Genomic DNA, 20,116 nt, shown 5'->3' on the forward strand with positions numbered 1-20,116 from the left:
TGTCACCCTCTTCGGGATCCGGTAAGGGCCAACCTCACCAAAGCCTAGCGAGGATCCGGCTCGCCGGCTTCGAGCGAGGCTCGACCTTGCCGGCCTTCAGCAAGGGCGACCCTCACCTATCATACCCTATGGCCGGTCGTTGCCCATGGCCAAGGCCCAGCAATTAGTGGAGGAACAAGGAAAAAGTGAAAGAAAAAAATGGAAAGAAAAAATAAAAGGAAAAAAGGAAAATTTTACAAAAAATAATAGAAAGTTCATAAAAGAAATATATTATTAAATTTTTTCATGTCGGTATTGGTCGTGCCACTTAGAAGGCCAACATCAACGTTAGCGATTTCTAGTCAAAATTAGCTGAATGGACTCAATTGGCAAAATATTAAAAAATTTAGGACTCAATTGGCACAATTAAAAAGTTTAGGACTGAATTGACAAAAGTCCAATAAGTTTAATACTTTTTGGACGATTTTCCCAATTTAGTTTTAGTTGGCCCTCATTTTAGCAGGAACCCAAATTCAAAACTTGGTATTCAAAGGGGGCTCGAGATACCAACTACACATTTCACAAAATCGATGTAGAAGGGTGGCAAGGCAATGGGAGCCGGCCTTCCTAGCTGTAATGACTGAATGTTGGGCAACTTTCTCGATTCACTAACGCAATTTCATGGACCATTAAGACCAAGAAAAGTTTTGATTGTTGAGATGTGGAGGACAAAGTTAAAAAGCATCTATCAGCAAGACAACAAATGGCATGAATCCCCATGCTCTAACTTGGATTAAAGACATCGGCAAATTCTACTTTGAAGATCTCAATGCTCGGAAAAGTGGTGCTAGAAATTCACGTATGGCTTGCCCTTCCAAATTTGAAAATGACAGAAGTTATAAAACTTCAAAAAACTATGGAAAAAAAAAATACATGACTTTCGTGCTAATGCTAGAGTATTCTAAAGACTTCCCAGTGTCTCGCGTCGAATAAAAGTCCTTAAAAAAGAAGCAGTATGGAACAGTAAGTATCAAAGGGTCTTGACTCATGCATCGATTCAAGTAGAGCCGGGTGTTTGCATTAAGTCGGCAAGGTTATCGTCATGTTCACTTTGAAGTGGTCGGAGTTACGATAATGTACTAGCTCTCCAGCGGACAAGGAGGGTTTTCAGGTCGCTTTTGTAGACATGTCAACAACAGCGTGTGTTGTTTCTGCTGTTCTAGGCTAAAAGCCAAGCAAAGACAATATTGGTCGAGACTTCGGTGGGGTTTAGATAAAACAACTTCGATAAAAACCTTCAGAGTGGGGCTAGTTGGCTGAGGTATCAGGGTATTCCCTTCGCGAGAACTGAAGGTTTCTTCAAATCTCACTAATTGAATGCAAGCTATCCAGGCTAGAATCACATACACAGGCCGCAGAATAAGACAAAAAAGAAATTCGCACTCCAACAAGCCTGTAATTACGGATCTAGTCATAATTATCGCAACAAAAAGACATTGCATGTTTCGTTCTCCGAGATGAAGTTATTTTGACTTCTAACCATTAATTCTCCCACGCATAGGGATCCGGGAGTCTTCTTCATCACCCACATTTATGGCCACATTTCCCCAACAATTTATTAAGTAAAATACAAAAAGATCTTGTCAACAAGAAAATAGATATTCAATGATCAAATGAACAAGGAAGTATTGCAGTTTGTAAGGCAAACCGCAACGATTGTTCTCGTAATATGCGCAATTAATACTTTGAAGATCGAATATATGCTCTTTAAAGTACGTTTAACAAGTGCTCTAGAAACACGTTAACAAGACCCAACACATGATAACTGTTTCAAGGTACTAGCTTCCGTGTTATGTATGTACCCAACGTTTCGAAAGTCAAAAACTTTTCTAAGTATGATTGGGTACCAAAAAAACATGTTATTAAGCAGTGACAAAGTAATCAGCTTTTATGTTTGCGTTCTAAACCCTAATTATATAAAGCCAGGAGAAATTTCCACCTGATCAGATCACGATCAAACCTAGAAAGGATGGGAAGAAGAGACTTTCTCCACCAAGGCAAAAGGAGTTAGGGTTTGACAATCTTGCGCCCTGGCTCAGTTCCTCTAATCTTGTCTTGGCCAAAACATTTGCAAATCTCAAGGCAAGAGGTGGTGTTGGCGACGACCCAACGAAGAGCAGTGGTCGTTAGTGGTGGGACAAAGTACTTGCCAACCAAGACTTGAGGATCCTGGAGGACTGCACAGACGAAAACAAATGGATTTTCAAACGGGCAAAGTCTTGAATAGAGCATGCAAAAGTTTGACTCCCGTGATTCCTTTCTTTGAAAATGTGCGTGGACGATTGAGATTTTCATTGCCCTTTTTTATCCGGATTTACTTACAAGATAGTATTAAATAACTCTAGGGTTTCTGCTTACTGGTGACACTGCATTGATGGAAGGACAATAGTGTCCTATGTAAGGTTTTCCTAATGCGGACTTGTACTAATTGAGATTGTAATTACCGTTTTATGAGATTAATTTATCGTTTATGGGGTTGGTCTAATAAGGTAAGTTAAAAGCATTCTTAACCAGTTCAATATAAATTTGGATAGTGTGGGCTGAGTTGAGCCTGGCCCGTAATGAGAGGGTTGAGGTGAAAACTCTATAAATAGTGCTACGATCCCTCCTCTAGCCCTTAACAATTCAAAAATCACCTCACATTAGGAAACGAGAGAATAGTGAGGGGCGACTCATCAAACCAGTCATACAAAGGGTGATAGAGGAGAACAACTTGAGCTCGGATTGTCATAATTCTGCCTAAACAGAGATGGATTCGAAATCAGGTGCACAAACTATTTTCTTTCTCCATACAGCGTTCTATGTTCTAACTATGGTGATCTAAGGATCGCTATCATAAGATTTTGTAGCGGCTTACATCCTAAACTTACCATCGGGCACTCCGCAAAAGTCCACCACGATCGGCACAAGAGTTGGCCAACACGGACGTCCTCGAGCCTCTGACCCCGATCCCCTCTCCCCTCACTATCGATTGTTTATTATTGGCTTTGGGTTGATGGAAAATGGGTAATTTTAGGAAGAATGGAATATGGAGACGCGGCACAGATAAAAACAAATGAGAAGTCCGATTATGCTAAGAATGTAAGTGACAGTAAATAAGTTTCTAGTAAAGCGACACTACCATCATTGTACGAAGTAGAGATAGAAGATTCGATATGTTTTGAAAGTGCCGTATGTAGTGTAAATTTGAGCTATTGCAAGTCGCAATTTTTCATACTATTAAAAGAGGGACGAGGAAACACGTCCTAATAGGAAAATAGTCTGATGTAGTAATGAAACTATAAGGTAAATTGATTTCAACAGTGTCCTAGATAATATCACTAGGTCACAAAAGAAAAAAAAAACTAGATGATATCGTTTGATAGACACTCTTGAATCAGCGGAATAAATCAGGATTTTGATATAATTTTGGGCCAACATCATTGGTTAGATAGACTAAATTTGCACAAATACAAAAGGTTTAAGATCGAATTGAAAAAATTAAAAAGTTTAGTGCTAAATTGGCAAAAGAGCAATAGTTTAAGAATTTTTTTTACAATTTTCCCGATATTTATGGACTATCTTAAAGAAAATATTCGATACGTCCTCCCGATGACAACAAGTGTTAAGATCAATATGATAACAAAAACAAAGGAATAGGTAGACAACAAGGAACGGCATGCATGCATATAACAATTCAATAGGGAAGATGAAATCTCTAAATTTACTTACCCCTTAGAAGGAGGAACAATTAGTTTTTCATATCTCTCTCTCTCTCTCTCTCTCTCTCTCTCTCTCTCTCTCTCTCTCTCTCTCTCTCTCTCTCTCTCTCTCTCTCTCTCTCTCTCTCACAATTTGAGATTGGAGAATGAGTCCTTTCTAGTTTTTCATATCTCTCTCTCTCTCTCTCTCTCTCTCTCTCTCTCTCTCTCTCTCTCTCTCTCTCTCTCTCAATTTGAGATTGGAGAATGAGTCCTTTCTAGTTGTGATTTTTTAAAACGTGAGGATATTTTAGGAAAGGATCATCGCTTTAGTGTCAATACTTTACAAGAGATTACTTTGGTACATTTTTGTGATTAAAAAAAAATTCAAATATTGTCACGTCATAATTTTCAGCTAACTAAATCGTAAAAGTTTTTGAGTGATCCATTTTTTAAAATTGTGTCACTGGAATTGTTGTTTGAAATATTTTATCACCAAAGTGATGACCGTATAATAGTTTTGACACCGATGTCATCCATTTCCTGAGAAATCAATGATGTGGCTCAATCTGAAATTTTTGTTATGTAAGCATTGATGTATCAATCATGAAAACTCGCTCACGATATGTCGAAGCTTGCTCACCATATGTCTAAACAAAGTTACAATGTTGCCCTACCTAAAAAAAAAAGTAATTAACAATTCAAATTGGGCTTGATTTCTTCCTAACTTTATTATGCTTTGGTTTTGCTTTGAGTGAGCCAAGAGGATTAGTAGTTTCTACGCCTTCGGCCGGATTTCTTCGTGGATCTAAACCTAGTAAACGACGAATTTAAGAAACCAATACAATCTTGTCCACACATGTTCTAGCGTAAAAGACAAAAGTAATTAATTGGCTAGGGAAAAAGGAAAATTAGATCTCTAAAGAGGGTGCAATTTCGGAATTCATGGGATTTGCTTTCGCGAACTGCTGTGTTTACCTGAGCAAATCTTGGATCCTTGCACTAGACATATTGCATGTAATTAATTAATAGCGGGTCCTTGTTGCATGATGGTTGTCTTCATCTCGTCTCCTCTTTGTGCCGAAAGCTACAGAAGATATTAGACCCTAAAAAGATTTAGACTGACGCCCAGGTTAAGTATGTAAATAAATTGAAAAGAAAAGAATATTAAACTAAGAATGAAAATTTTCGAATAAAGGCCTGAAGTGCTTTGATTTTCTCAAATAAGGGCCTGAAGTGGACCTTATTTCAAATAACAGCATGAAGTGCCATTTTTATTTCAAAGAATGACATGACCAATGGCATTTCATCAATTCCCTTTTTCTATTTTTTCCTTTTTTCTTTTATTTTTTCCAATTTCTTTTTTTCCTTTGTTTCGGCCGACGAGGGCGGCGACCCTCAACCGGATCTAGGCAAGGGCGTGGCCAAGGGTCGCCCTCCTCACTGGTCGAAACAAAGAAAAAACAGAAATGAGAAAAAATAAAATAAAAAATAAATAAAGAAAATGACGAAAATGCTCGAGGTCATGCCTTTCTTTGGAATAAAAAGGGTACTCAAGCCCTCATTTGAGAAAATCAGAGCATTTTAGGCTCTTATTTGGAATGTTCCCTAATGAGAATGTTACGAAGCCTTTTAGATTTGAGAAAATGGCATAAATAGTCTATAAACTTTACCCCAATATGCAATATAGCCCTAAAATTTTAATTTATTCAATTTGGTCCATAAAATGTTAGTACATGCTCAATTTAGTCCATAGACTAGATAATGCAGAGATTAATAATTCATGAACTAGATTGAACATTTACCAAAAGTTTAGAGACCACATTGAACAAATTGAAAGGTTGTGAACCACAGTGAACAAATTAAAAGTTCAGAAACCACATTATATATTCAGACAAGGTACGGAACTTTAGATTTATGGACGCCATTCAACTGTATATATTTAAAGAATGATGGGGTCAGTGTACTTTGGACCTAAAAGAATTTGACAAAGAGTTTTACTTTACTCCTCTCATATTTTGAATTTTTTAGAATGCCACTCCCCTGAAAATACAATTTTCGTTTAAATTTGGAAAATGATAACAGTTTTCCCTAGTTAACGAGCCATTTTGATGACAAACTTCAATGCTATATTAGTTGAGGGGAGTGAAGCGCAAGATTTTAAAAGTTTATGGTGAGAAGAATATTCATGATCCCCTTAAAAAGTCTCGCCAATTAGGGTTATCATTACCATTTTACATATATGAATAATGACACAAATAATCCATGAATTTTAGTCTACTATACAATATCGTCATTGAAATTTTAATTTGTTCAATGTAATCTTTGAACTTTTAGTAAATATTAAATCTAATCCCTAAATTATATGATAGTATTCAATGTCATCCTTTCGTTATTTTCAATTCATTAAGTTTGAATGACGCACAATGGAAAAAGTTACACATGGATTATCCAAATAAGATATTAACCTCAAATCAATATATAATCATCAACATAATCAAATAACGATGGACACGTTAATGCCGTATTTTTTTTCATTTTCTAAAGCAGATGGACATACCGACTTATTAGTTTTAAAAATCCAACTCAGCAGTCAATAATCTACATCATTGAATAACTTTTTCTTTTTCGTATGAGCAAACGAATGACTATATTCAACATTTACCAATAGCTATGGAACTACATGAAATAAATTAAAAGTCCAAGGATGAAGAATTAAATATTAAGTCAAAGTTCAAGGAATATTTTTGTCAATTTTCCGTGGAGGTACACGTGAATTAATACATTTCTGTCTCCACAATGTGTGTGTATATATATATATATATATATATATATATTAAAACATATACATATATTATTCTTGCTAGCAAAACAAAAGCCAATATATTAACAATTTTGAAAGAAGCAAGGGCGGCCTAATCTAATGACACTTGTCCTTATTTATGGGATGTGACAGTCTTATGCTCCCAACAAAAACATATACCAGGCACAAAAAAAAAATTGTGCAAAATCAGCAGGCAAAAGGCCAGGCGATCCAAGCCAAATATGCAAATACATTTTTGTTTTGCCAAAGCAGAAAGGGGGACCAAGCCAGCTTTGTTCACCAGACATGTCAAATTGCTCACGTTCAGACCACATCTCTTCCAACAAGCCCTCCCAATAACGTTCAGATACATACATACATACATACATACATACATACATACATACGTACGTACGTACGTACGTACGTACGTACGTACGTACTTACGTACTTACGTATCTTGCAGCTTCAAAACATGTATTACCAAACTCATAACTTTCGCTACTTCATGGCACAGCTACAATTCAGCCATAGTCATACCAAACGAACTTGTAATCAGCATGGTCTTTCGTGCGAAATATGTGCAATTACCAGAGCTACACAAAGATCGTTTCCAGTTTACATTATGTATCTAATCCTCTTTTGGTCTTGGTTCATTTATACTCATATATATGCATTGACTTTTTCATCTAAAAATTAACTAGATTTGGAGGATACGAGTCAATTGTCTAGAGAAATAATGAAAAAAAAAAATTAAACTAATAAAATAGACGTGTATATATTTTGATATTTTTTTTTAATCTTTGTTCCAATCCGCGTCAAAGGAAAGATGAGGGGCACATATGACAATTAGTTTGAAAGAAGGTAAGAGATTTTACTGATTACTTTACCAATCATCTTAATTATCGTTTGTCGTCGAAGGGTATCTCAAAAATATACACGGACCTTTTATGGAATTTTTTTATACGAGTTCGAAATTGAGGTGGCCATCCAGTTTGATTAACTAATAATACAGCTATAAAATAAGAATTTCATTCCCGCTCTCTTTATACGGTAATTCACATAGACTAAGAAGCCGACAAAGAGTATTTCCAGTTTCTAAGACTCCGTTTCTTTCACGGAAAATATTTTTCTGAAAAATATTTTTCCCCAATTTCCGATGTTTGGGGAGCGAAAAATAAACAGTCAACAGAAAATATTTTCCAATCAACAAAAGAAAAACCATCTAAATTGAGAAAAATGATTTTCATTTTTCAGAAACGGAAATCATTTTCCCTATCTCAAGCGTTGCTGCTTCTTCCTTTCTTCTCATCTCGAGAGCTTCATTTCTCGTTCTCTCTCTCCTCACAACCTATCTCTCCTCCATCGCCAACAATCTCTCTCTCGAGACAATCCCCTCCGCCTCCGGACCCACCCTCGCTCCAGCCGATCCTTCCTCTCCCCTGCTCGGCGCCTCCCTCTTCGGCGCCGATTTCATCCTCCAGCCCCTATTGCTTGCCCTTGATTTCGTATGCAGCAAGATCGTGGTTCAAGCTCTTCTCGCTCAACATCACCTCGCCAACTTCGCCAGATCTGAAAACCCTAAGCACACCGAGCTCAATGGCCTCCTCCTCCTTCCCTACTGACACAGCCCTGCAACAGCCTAAAAATTGGCCCAAACCTCCACGAGCTCGCCAGATCTAGCCTCGGCCTCGTGAGACAGCCGTGGCCTTGGACGGCTTTGATGGGGACGATTCGAAGGAAGGCTCGAGGATTGAGGCAGCGGAGGTGGAGGAGGGCAAGGATGACGATGGGGATGAGGTCAAGGTGGGTCTAGGTGAAAGCGAGCTTGGCGTTGGAGAAAAAAGAAAAAGATAAAATAAGAAAAAAGACAAATAATTAAAAAAAATGATTTTAAAAAAAAATAAAAAAATTAAAAAAATAAGTAAAAAATATTTAAAAGAGTGGATGGAGAAAAATTAAATCTCATTTTTATGCCAAACTACATAAAATATTTTTCGGAACTTTTTTTTATTTTAGCCAAATACAGGAAAATATTATTATTTTCTCAAAAAATATTGTTATTTTTCTGAAAAATAACTTTTCAAAAAATATTTTTTAAAAATATTAAATTTTTCGCGAAACAAACGGATCCTAAGTATAAGAAAAGAAAGCTTTCCAGCCCAAAAGAACAATGTGAAAAGGAAAGCAGCACATCCTAGTCTTACCCACTCGAGTCAAGCAAGAATTAGGTGAAACAACCCAATTCCGACAAAGAAATAGAAGATGGAGATCACAGAAAGCTCATCAAATTAACTTAAACTTAATGCACTTAGTCTCTAGTCGACTTGCTCACGCCTAACAGTGAGAAACACGAGAGAAGCTTCGAACGGAACTGTTTCCAAGACACGACTGATCTCAGACAGATCGAATCCTCACCAACGACTCCTTCTGTCCCATCCGTTCGTTCACATGATTGGAAACTGTGCAGAGGGACCGGATTCTAACTTCGAGGAGGGGCAAAAAGACAGGAACTAGAGTGCCAGCAGGCGAGGACAAACCAATGGAGAAGAAGACAGGTGTATGGGGATCGAGAAGGTGGTTTAGGTGATGACTTTAGTTTTTTTTTTTTTTTTTACGTTAGAAAGGTGATGACTTTGGTTGATGCACCCCCCACCATGTGCCAGGTGCAGCTGCGGAGGTTGACTTGTCCCGGGCCAGCAGTTTGGGAGATCTCAACGCCTCTGGACGCCTGCGATCGTTCCAATGACAATGACAATGACAGTTGAGACTCCAAAACCATTTTTTCCAAGGTTTAGGCCTTTTCACGAACTTCCCATCTTGTCTGTATCTCGAAAGGAAAGTGTCTGCATGGAGGGAAAAAGTCAACCCGGGATCTGCATGATCGGCTCGAGAAAAGAATGATTTTCAGCTCAGGAATTTTTAGGCCACATGTTTGAATTGGTTAATATGGTCAATGAGAGCAAGTCTGTTTTTTGAAAATCGGTTTATTCCCACTAGAGCGTTTCAGTTTATGCTGCTAGCTATACTTTATGGCTTTTTCCTCGATCTTCTTATGTATGAATTTTTCTATCGAATGTCCGATATCGTTAGGATATAAGGTTAACAAGTGTTGCAGCATTTAGCGATTAAGAAACAAGCTTATGTGTGGAGGTGGCGATTTTTCACCCAACCAAGTCACTCATTCAATCCACCCACCCTAACCAACACGACTTACCTCATAAAAGTGAGTGACCCGAAACTGATCTAATTCAATTTCCAAACAATTTATATGGCAAGAAAATTGGATTGACCCGACTCGGAGGAAGTAAACTGAATTTGATATCAACCCAACCAAGAAAGCAATCTACATGCAACGCTTTTTTTACAAACTCAAAGGTGAAGCGAAAAAAAAAAAAGCGATCAGAACAAAAAGCATATCCGTCACTGGAAGCCCGGTAGCAAAGCGGCTGGATTGGATCCTAAAAAAAAAGGAAATTAGAAATTAGAAAAATTATATATGTAAAGGAGTAGTTGACTGTGACCCGTTCACTAGACGAAAGTCCTTTTGTAACTAACCATTGCATTTTAAAAGATCCGCCTCATCAGCCCTATGCAAGAAAAAAAATGGCTATCAATACATAGGTGTGCTCGAAGCGAGAGTTATGTTATCTGGTAGGATAGAATCCAACCATTAACAAAAGGGGAATGCCAAAGTGGACTCCACTTCCTTTTCACTCTTTGTCGATTGATGTAAGGATACACTTAGATTCGATTTCGATTCGACTAGAGCCGGGATCAATCAATCCGTAATCATTTGATATTCGAGTTGATCTGCAATTTGAGCATTATCCGAATTGTATCTGATTTGCATCCGAAGTAGGTGAAACTTGACTACGTACTTTACTTGAGCTCTTAGACTATATAACACGAATTTAAGAAGGCACAATCCGAAATGGACTGAACTTGAGTACTATGTACTCACAAGCAACCATCGTGTAACTGATTATTTTGCCTCCTTTGCTTGTTTGTACGCATTAGACACACCGTGTGGATTACACCGTCAAGTGAAAACAATCTTGTGTCTGGCCATATACCATAGCTAGACGTGGCAAAATGGGTCTATAACTCATGTTTTAACCCATATTTAATGGTGGTGAGTCCTCAATAAGTTGCCTTAAGTTTTAAAAATAAGTTAAGTGAGTCATAAATAGTTACTTAAAAACTTAATGAGTCATAAATGGGTTATCTAAAATAACTATCTTAAGTGAGTCATGAATAGGTTTTCTAAATATTAAAAAAAAAAATTCTTTAATTATTTATTTTTTCTCTTTTTTTTCTTTTCCTTTCTTTTCTTCCTTTTTCTTTTTCCTTCTACCTCCGTGCCACTAGCCGGCAACAGCGACTATCGAGCTAAAGCTTGCCTGGATCAGTTGAGCCTTAAGCTCGCCAAAATTGGTTGCATTGGACAAAGGAGAAAGAAGGAAAAAAAAAATTGTAGTTTGTCCTTAAGAGCAAGAGTTTCCTTGTGTGAAACTTATATTAGGGAAAATGAAGGTTTCCAACCTGGCATTCCTCCCATCTAGGGTCCGCTTGTGCAATAACCTCTGACAGCATTCGCAAATTTCTGATTTCAAATATTGTAGTTACAATTTTGTTGTCTTAGCGCCATCTTTCAAGAGTTTAGCCCAATAACATTACCCCCATTAGATTGTGGTTTAGTGGGCCGCTCTACATTAATCGCAGGTGTAGATTTAGGATCTAATGAACCGGAGGTAACAACACATTAGCAGGGTTGGGTGTTTTCACGTGTCACCGTAATGCCCGATTGGTCTTAATTTTCAATTGACGAACAAGAAGGAAAATGGAACTATTGGATTTTTTTATTCGCCCTTGGTTACCTGTCCAAAACAACCTTCGTTCGCCCGCCACCAATGGAAGATGTTGGTTGCCCCTTAATCCTTTTTCTAAGTTGTTGGTAATTTTTTAAAATTGGATTAAATATGAAAGTGGTTTAACAATACAAGTCGAGTCAGGTATAGATCATTAAATTTGTATTTTATGGAAATAGGTCAAAACAGATTAAATGGGTCAATTTGAATTGAATCATTTTTGACCCAATGCGACTCACCTGTTTGATAGCTCTAACCATAACTAGTTTGTGTATTACTTGGTGCTAATGTTGATTTCCCACGCAAAAGAATGCATGAGATGACTAAGTTAGTTATCTTAATTGTGTTGTGTTTGATCGAGTAACTCATTTGTCTCGATTAATTAACGAATCATGTTGAAGGTGCACTAATGTAATCCGGAATTGATTCAGTAATCCGGAATCGATCCTTCTAACAAGTTCAACTAAATGGTCATGTTGACTGATTAATGACACGATATGTACAATCTATTCGGTAATTTAATACGACGGTATGAACATGATATCAAGGCCAACCCAACTCTCTTAGTCATTACATTGTGAAAAGCCATAAATGTAGGACAGATATTTGAATGTTGGCTCGGGTTAAACAAATGGTTTTGTTTTATTCTGTACTCATGACAACTATAACATAAGTGAATAATGGTAGTAATTAATTATCATATTACTTCGTCAGTGCGTTGTCCTCAAAATCTTTTTTTGGATAACTTTGGGTAGACCTAAGCTAGCTAGTAATCTTAATTTTTTCTCCTCTGAAGTTTTAGGTCTTCTGTAAGTAATCATACTGAACATAACAATTTCATCAACGAATTGCCATAAAAAGATTATGTCGTCTCAAAGAAGCTATCGGAGTTGTTTAGATTTTCGCGTTCGAGTTCGACTCACCCAATTTGACTCATTTAATTGAACCAATCACACGAGCTGGTGTTCCGATCGAGTCTTCCGACATAATTCGTCAAACAAGTAGTGCTCTCATCCAGTCGACGTATTTTTAAGATATGCTTAAAGTTGTCATAACATACGAATGCGACGCGCGAACATGGGTCGACACTCGTATTATTAAAAAGGGTTAATATCAAGAAAAATTCTAAATTGGCACATCTATGACGAATTTACTTCAAACTATTTTTTTTATCACGAAAAACTCCAAACCGGTACACCTGTGACAAATTTACTCCAAACTATTTTTTTACCTCCAAAAACTCCAAACCAGTACATCTATGATAAATTTACCCTAAACTAATTATTTTTACTATGAAAAACCCTAAAATGGTATACCCGTGACAAATTTACCCTCCGTTAAATTAGGCTAATATCATGAAAAATCTCAAATTGATACACATGTGACAAGCATAAGGTAAAAACCCCAAACTAGTATATTCATGAACTGTCACGTGTCATCCAACTAGCAATGTGAAGATGAGATTCGACGAAAAATAATTGAGGGTAAATTTGTCACATGTATGCTAGTTTGGGATAAATTTATCGCAAGTATACCGGTTTATGGTTTTTTGTGGTCAAAAAAATAGTTTGTGGTAAATTTGTTATAGGTGTATCAATCTATTTTTCGTGGTATTAAACCTATTAAAAATCATCAAATTTACTGAGATACTCCAAGAAGTTCACATTTGGCACGTAAGTTGGGATCTGTCTCACAACAGGGCCCAATGTAGAGAAGGGATCTTCTCCACACCATGATGGGTGCTATCTGGGCTAGACTTGGCCCAAGGAACATGTAGCCCCGCATTCGACCAGTAATTATTAGCTCATCGATTTGCCATTCCTTTACTTTTATATTTAAATTGAGTTTAAGTTTAAAAACGTGGACATTAAAATTATGAAAAGTTAGAAAGGAAGTTTTTTTTTTTTTTGGACAGAAGTTAGAAAGGAAGTTGAGGGAGTGTTTATTCCCATGCTTGCCTAGGGGGACCTTTGCCTAAGGGATTGCCATGTGGCAAGGCACTTGGTATTAGTTTTGCCACGGAGACAGATAAGTATTAGTTCATGAATTGTTGTCTAAAGTTTTATTTGCTAACACGTTTCAATAAAAAAAAAAGCATAAGAATAAAGTATACTAAAATACATCCTTATGTGCCAAATCGAAGAAAAAACAATTACTTAAGTGCCATCAGCGAGAGATTTCGGCCGACTGATTACATATCATTTATTATTATTCTTTTTAATATTACGTGGTAATTTAAAAAAATAATAATCCACGTGGCATCCACATGAACTTTTAAACTGAAAAATAAGCTAAAAAATAAAGAAAAAAGTTAAAAAGGAAAAAACACTTAGGGTTGGCTTGCAGTGGCGACAGCTTGCATAGTCCTTGTCGCCGCCACCCCACCATCGCCCGCAATGGCCGGCTGGGGTTGAAAAGCCCTAGCCAATGGCCGGCCCTCCTGTAGACCTAGGTGAGGGCCGGTGACCCTCGCTTGCTGTCAACGAGGGTTGCCGACCAATGGCGAAAAGCCCTCACCACTTTAACCTAGCCTTTTCTGTTTTCTTTTACCTTTTCTTTTATTTTTTTAGTGTTTTCATCTTTTTTAATTATTTTTTAAAATTTTTAGCTTTTTATTGCTAATTGCGATTCTCCAACGAGCCACATAGGATTAGCTTATTAATAAAACAAATTCAATGTAATATTTTTGGCAAACTCATTGGAGTTGGCAGTCAAATAATCATTTTTTAAAAAAATATGACACTTAAGTGAGTGTCATATACAGACTTTGGCACTTCTACTGTCCTTCTACAATTTCTGAACAATGTATGTTGTTATGTGATTGATATAGTTCAAATGGCATAGCTTAGTTAAGAGAATGAATATAAAGAAGAGCAAAGAGTATGAATATAAAGAAGAGCTAAGAGAATGTCTGCTCCTATAATCAGTACTCACCACATTGCAGTTCTCTTTGCCTTGGAGACCAAATGAAAATGAAAATTAGAGATTATGACTCTGAATCAGAAATCCAAATTTTTCAAACACTTCTTTTCTAATTTTTCTGTCATACGCCTACCTAATTGAATTTTAAACCTAAGCTTTTAAGGTACATTATCCACCTCAACAAATTTTTCTTTGTTGGGATACGCCATATGGTATACGCCAAATGGATAACAACCCATTAAATGTACGTGCAAAAATTATTACTTTCTAGAAAAATGCTTTCCGTATATTCTAGCATTTGGTTCGCGAAAAATAAATAAGTCAATGAAAATATTTTTCATAGAAAAAAATTAAAAAATGGGGGAAAATTATTTCCGTAGAGACCATTCTCTCTCTTATCTCTCTCTCTATCTACATGCTTCAAATTTTTTTATTTTGTTTAATTTTTACTCTTTTCTTTCTTTTAGATTTTTTTTTCTTTATTAGCCGATCCGAGCCTCGGTGACGGCCGGCGGCACGGCGATCGGCCACATATGTGGCCTGTTGAGCCTTGAGTTCGGACAAGCTTAGGTGTGAACCGCCCGGACTTGATTGAATCGGTCGGTTTGGTCCGGTTCTCAAGAATGTCGGTCCTTCCCGATTCTAGAGATAGAACCACCCACTCGGACTGATTATGCTTCTTTAAATTGTAATTTTATTTGTTCAAAATATATATTAAGGAGACATTTGGACTCTTATGAATAGTCAAATAAAAGGGACTTGGTTCAAGGCTTATTCAATGTTATTGAGAAACAACTACACTTGATCTTAGCCAAAAGACCGAGAATAAGATTCTACTTCCATCCCATCCCTTGTTTCCTAAATAGGCAACCTGCTTGGTCGCTTCTTCTGGCAATCGACGGACTGCAAAGCTTGCTATTGCTGTCCACACTCACTCCCTTTGTCTCTCTAGCGTTGATGTGGGACTTCAAGGGAGTGCATGACAATCATTCTACTTCTCTGTTTCTATTATACACTTATTTCTAAAACAGGTTTGGAACAAAAACTTGTTTGGTAACCTAATTCTATTTTTCTATTTCTGAAACAAAAATTTGTTCCAGAAATTGATTTGGAAGGGAAATCAAAAGCAAAAAATTTCAGCTTCTCGGAGAAATAGAAATAAAAAATAATAATCCCTCACTTTTTCTCAAATACCCGTCGTCGCCCCCCGCCTTATCGCCGATCGCCGCCACCCACCGTTGGCCTCTACCGACCACCGCTTGTCGCCAACCATCGCCCACCGCCACCCTCCACCGACCGACTCAACCATTGCCGGCTGTCGCCGACCTCCGTCAATTGCCTCAACCATGGTCGACCGCCGCCGACCACCGCCAAGCACCGCCCATCGCCGACCTTCACCGCTTCCAACCACTGCCTTTGATCTCTCACTGCCGACTACCGCCGACCACCATCCGCGGTGGCTTGCCATTGCCCCCGCCTCACTATCGGCCCCGCCACCCACCGCCAACCTCCACCAACCGCCATTGCCAACCACCGCCCACCTCCGACCTTCGACACCGCCAACTACTATCCTCGGTCGCCCGCCACCTGCCGTCGCCAACCACCAACCGCCGTCACCCCCGCCTTATTGCCCACTATTGCCACCACCCACCGCCGGCCGCAGCGAGACCCGCCGCCACCGACCACCGCCCTACCTCCAACCACCGCCCACCACCAACCTCTACCGTCCACCGAACATCGCAACCATCGCCGACCTCTACCGGCCACCACCACCGCAACCGGAGTAAAATATAAATACTAATTTTTTATTTTTAAATAGTAAATAATAATTTCTAGAAATAGAAATTTTCAACTGTTGTAAAAAGAACTTTTATTTCATAATAAAAAATTTTATATCGTTATCAAACGCAGTTTTTTACTCAAAAACTCATCCAATAGAAATAAAAAAATCTATTTCTGGAACAGAATGGCTGTCATGCACCCCCAATTCATGCTCACTCCTTCTGTCTCTCTTGCTTGCCCTCACTTGAAAGAGTTCCCAAGTCAACCCATATGCCCCCAAGGCATCGTTGGCACTCTGAGAGTCCCATATCGCACGAGAATGCAGAGAACGCAAAAGGGATTGCCGATAAAAACCAAGCTACGCATGCCCAAAATATACCTTTCTCAGCCCTTTGGCTAAGATCAAATGGAGTAATTGTTGACCGCGGACGATACTCTCACAATTTTTACGCAAATTTTGAAACAGTGTATTTTTTAGGAATTTGTAAATGTGTTTCAATTGAACAGCCAGGACACCGGACCGAATCGATCTAGTTCTAAGTACCTCCGATCCCCTCCCTGATTCCGCAAATTGAGAATCGATGCTACTAGTTAGGTTTTCGGTTTTTGGGTGGGATCGAACCGGGAATTGATCATCCCTAGATGAGCTTGAAGCTTGCCAAATGCCAATAAGCGAGCTTGAGCTCACCTATGGCCATCGCCGGCTGGTTGCAACCTTAAAAATTAGAATAAACACGTAAAAGTACATTGACACCGTATGCACGCACCAAGTCGTTGGCTATGTGACAAGTTCAAAAATAACCTGCATGGTTTACACCTCGAATTCTATCTGAAGTCGGGTAAACTCAAGCCACACATATGAAACTAGGCGAACACTCACTCTCTAATTTAGAGAGAAAATCTATAACACCCGTCAAAGGAGATTTAATCAGCGATCTTAAGCGTTTTTGTTTCATGTACAATCGAATCCTAGTCATTTTAAATTGGGTGCCCAGACCAAAAAAAGAAAACTTGAGTGCAGTCTAGTCCTTTCGATTATGTGTCACGCAAATTTGTTGACGTGGCATGTAGAAATCCAACGTGGTTTTTGCTAACATTTTTTAGCTAATGCAACATTGAGATCGCGCTGACACGGAGCCAAATCGGAAAATGTCAAAATAAAGAAAACCAAAATAAATAAACAATAAAAAGAGAAGAATCAGCTTACCTCCCACGGGAGAAAGAGAAAGAGAGGGAGGATTTTTTTTTTTTTTTAAGAAAAATTTCAAAAAAGAGCCCGAAATCCTCTCATTTTCTCAAATAAGAGCCCCAAGTAAATTCTATTTCAAATAAGGGCTTGAAATATTCTCATTTTCTTAAAGAAGGGTTTGAAGTGAATATTATTTTAAATAAGAGCTTGAATTGGCCATAAAATCTTAAGAAAGGGCCCGATTTCAAGGGCATTTTCGTCTTTTTACTTATTTGATTTTTTTCTTTTTATTAGACTTTTCTTTTATCTATTTTCTCAAAAATTAACCAAAAAAGAAAAAGAAAAAGACAACATACACGAGCAAGAGGGCAGCCCGCCTGTGGCCACCACCCTACTACTAGGGGATGGGAGGGCGGTGAAGGCCGGAGGGGTTGTTGGCTCGTCGGCGAGGGCCAACAAAACTACTAACCGCCCTCTCCCGGATCCGGGCAGGGGTCACCGGCCCCCACCCCGACTAGAGGATGGCCGGCGAGCCTCGCTCGGTCAAGGCGAGGGCCGGCGACCCCCGCCGAGTCCTAGGCGAGAGCCGGCGGTCCGGGCGGGGTTGCTGGCCCTCGTCCAAATCCAGGAGAGGATCCGACCCTCTCTCTATTTTCACGAGGGTCAAAGGCCCTCGCTTCTGGTCGGCGAGGTCACCAACCCTCACGGAGGCGTTGGCGACCCCCCACCGCCGGTGGGTCGGCGACCACAGGCGAGAGAGCAGCGCCCTCTCGCTTGTGTGGCTCTTTTTTTTTAACTTTTAAAAAACAAAAAATAAAGAAAAATGAACAAAAAATCAAAATGGGAAATGACGAAAATGCCCTTTAGGCCAGTCCTTTTTTAAAACACTATGGCCACTTCAGGCCCTTATTTGAAATATATTATATTACTTCGGACCCTTATTTGAAACAATATTTACTTGGAGTCATTATTTGAAAAAACAAGAGGACTTTGGGCCCTTATTTGAAATTTTTCCTTTTTTTTATGTGGAACCGACAAAGAAAATAAAGAAAATTGCCATTTTAGAATTCAAGATGCCACGTCAGGAAAAAAAAAGGTTGACTGATGTGGTGTAAAGGGCTTGATATGGAACGACAGCAAAAATGGTAAGTAATTTTTATTTCCGCACTTTATTTCGTTAATCGATGTAAATTTGCTCACCACACGCTCCCAACGTTATTAAAGTTAATCTTATTTTGTTGCTTCTAAGCATTTGAAATATTTCCAAGGCCTTTAACACGGATTTCACAAAAAAAAATACAGACATACACGAAAACGATAGCTTGGACTACATACAAAACAAAATACCACCACATAACAATTCATACAATAAACAAACTTTCCATGCCATTGTAAATCACGAATATTGCATGAAATTATGTTTATGACCTATAAATTCATCCATCAACAACAATTAATATGGATTGAGATAATTTTTTTTATATCAATGCATGTGAAGATTCCTTGGAAGTGCACACAAGCTAGATGTTTTTTTTTTTTGGTCAGGAACACAATACCTAGATTTTTTTTTTTTTGTCTAGTTCTATCATATCTTATTCTACTATACGAGCCACATTGTATGTGCTATGTGCCATGCACAGGTTGCAAAACACCGCTCTCTCCTCATGCGTCCCCACCCCTCCCCTTGAAGGTGGAGATTCGAATCTCCCGCCTCCCTCTTCCCAAATGGGAAGAGTGAGCACTGGGGCAATTTCCCAGTGGTTCACTAGCTAGAATTTACATGCCTATAAATTGTATCATACTCATAAATTACTTATACGTAGGCTTCGTTCATTTTCTAAAAAATGATGTGTTTCTGAAAAATATTTTTCTAGATTATCATTATTCGGGAAAATAACAATATTTTTTGGTGTTTTAACTGAAATCTAAAAATGATCTGGAAAATATTTTCGTTATTCGGTATAAAAAATCGGATTTGATTTTTCTCCATGCACTCCTTTTGATAAATTTTTTTTTCTTTTTTCTTTTTTTATTCATTTGACCGGCCGCAGGCGAGCTCGAGCCTTGCCACAAGCCGACGAGGCTCAAGCTCATCGGCCTCGAGTGAGGGTAAGCCTCGCTAGACCCGGTGAGGTCGAGCTTGTTGACCTCGCCTCCCCACCGTTAAAGGTATTTTTTTCATGAGTGGGAAATATTTTTCTTGAAACAAACGTCGGCAAATCCAGAAAGTATTTTCATAGAAGTTGTTTTCCGTGAAAAGAACAGAGGCCGAGGCTTTGTTTGTTTCGCGAAAAATGAATAATGTGGAAAATATTTTCCTATAAATAATTGTTTATATCGCTTGAAATAACGAGTCAAGAAAAAATGTTTTCATTATCGGCAATAATTTTTGTCTAAACATTTTTGTGAAAGGTAAAAATATTTTCCATTCATTCATTTTTATAAGTAATAGAAGCGATTATTGTCAGGAAAATATTTTTCAAATTATTCATTTTCCGCTAACAAATAGATCCTTAGGAGCTTATGGAAAAGCTCGTGATTGAATTTCAAATATTTGGTCAATAAATCTAAAAGAGAATTACTATCAAATCTTCCCTTCTCCCATGACAATTCTCACACCGTAATCAACCTTCCGACTTTCTTAAAACACAAAGGAATCATGAAGTATGAGCCAATGTAAAATAAGCTCTAGTATTTCGATAGATATACTCTCCGCACGAAATAAAAGATCAACGAAGCAAATAAGACAATTAGCACGACTGGTTATAGAATGCATAGGTTCTAGACCAAAAATCTGGGACTTACCTTGCTAGAGTCGGTTTCCAATTTG

The sequence above is a fragment of the Rhodamnia argentea genome, chromosome 4 (genome assembly GCF_020921035.1).
Source record: "Rhodamnia argentea isolate NSW1041297 chromosome 4, ASM2092103v1, whole genome shotgun sequence".
In the NCBI taxonomy this organism is placed as follows: domain Eukaryota; kingdom Viridiplantae; phylum Streptophyta; class Magnoliopsida; order Myrtales; family Myrtaceae; genus Rhodamnia; species Rhodamnia argentea.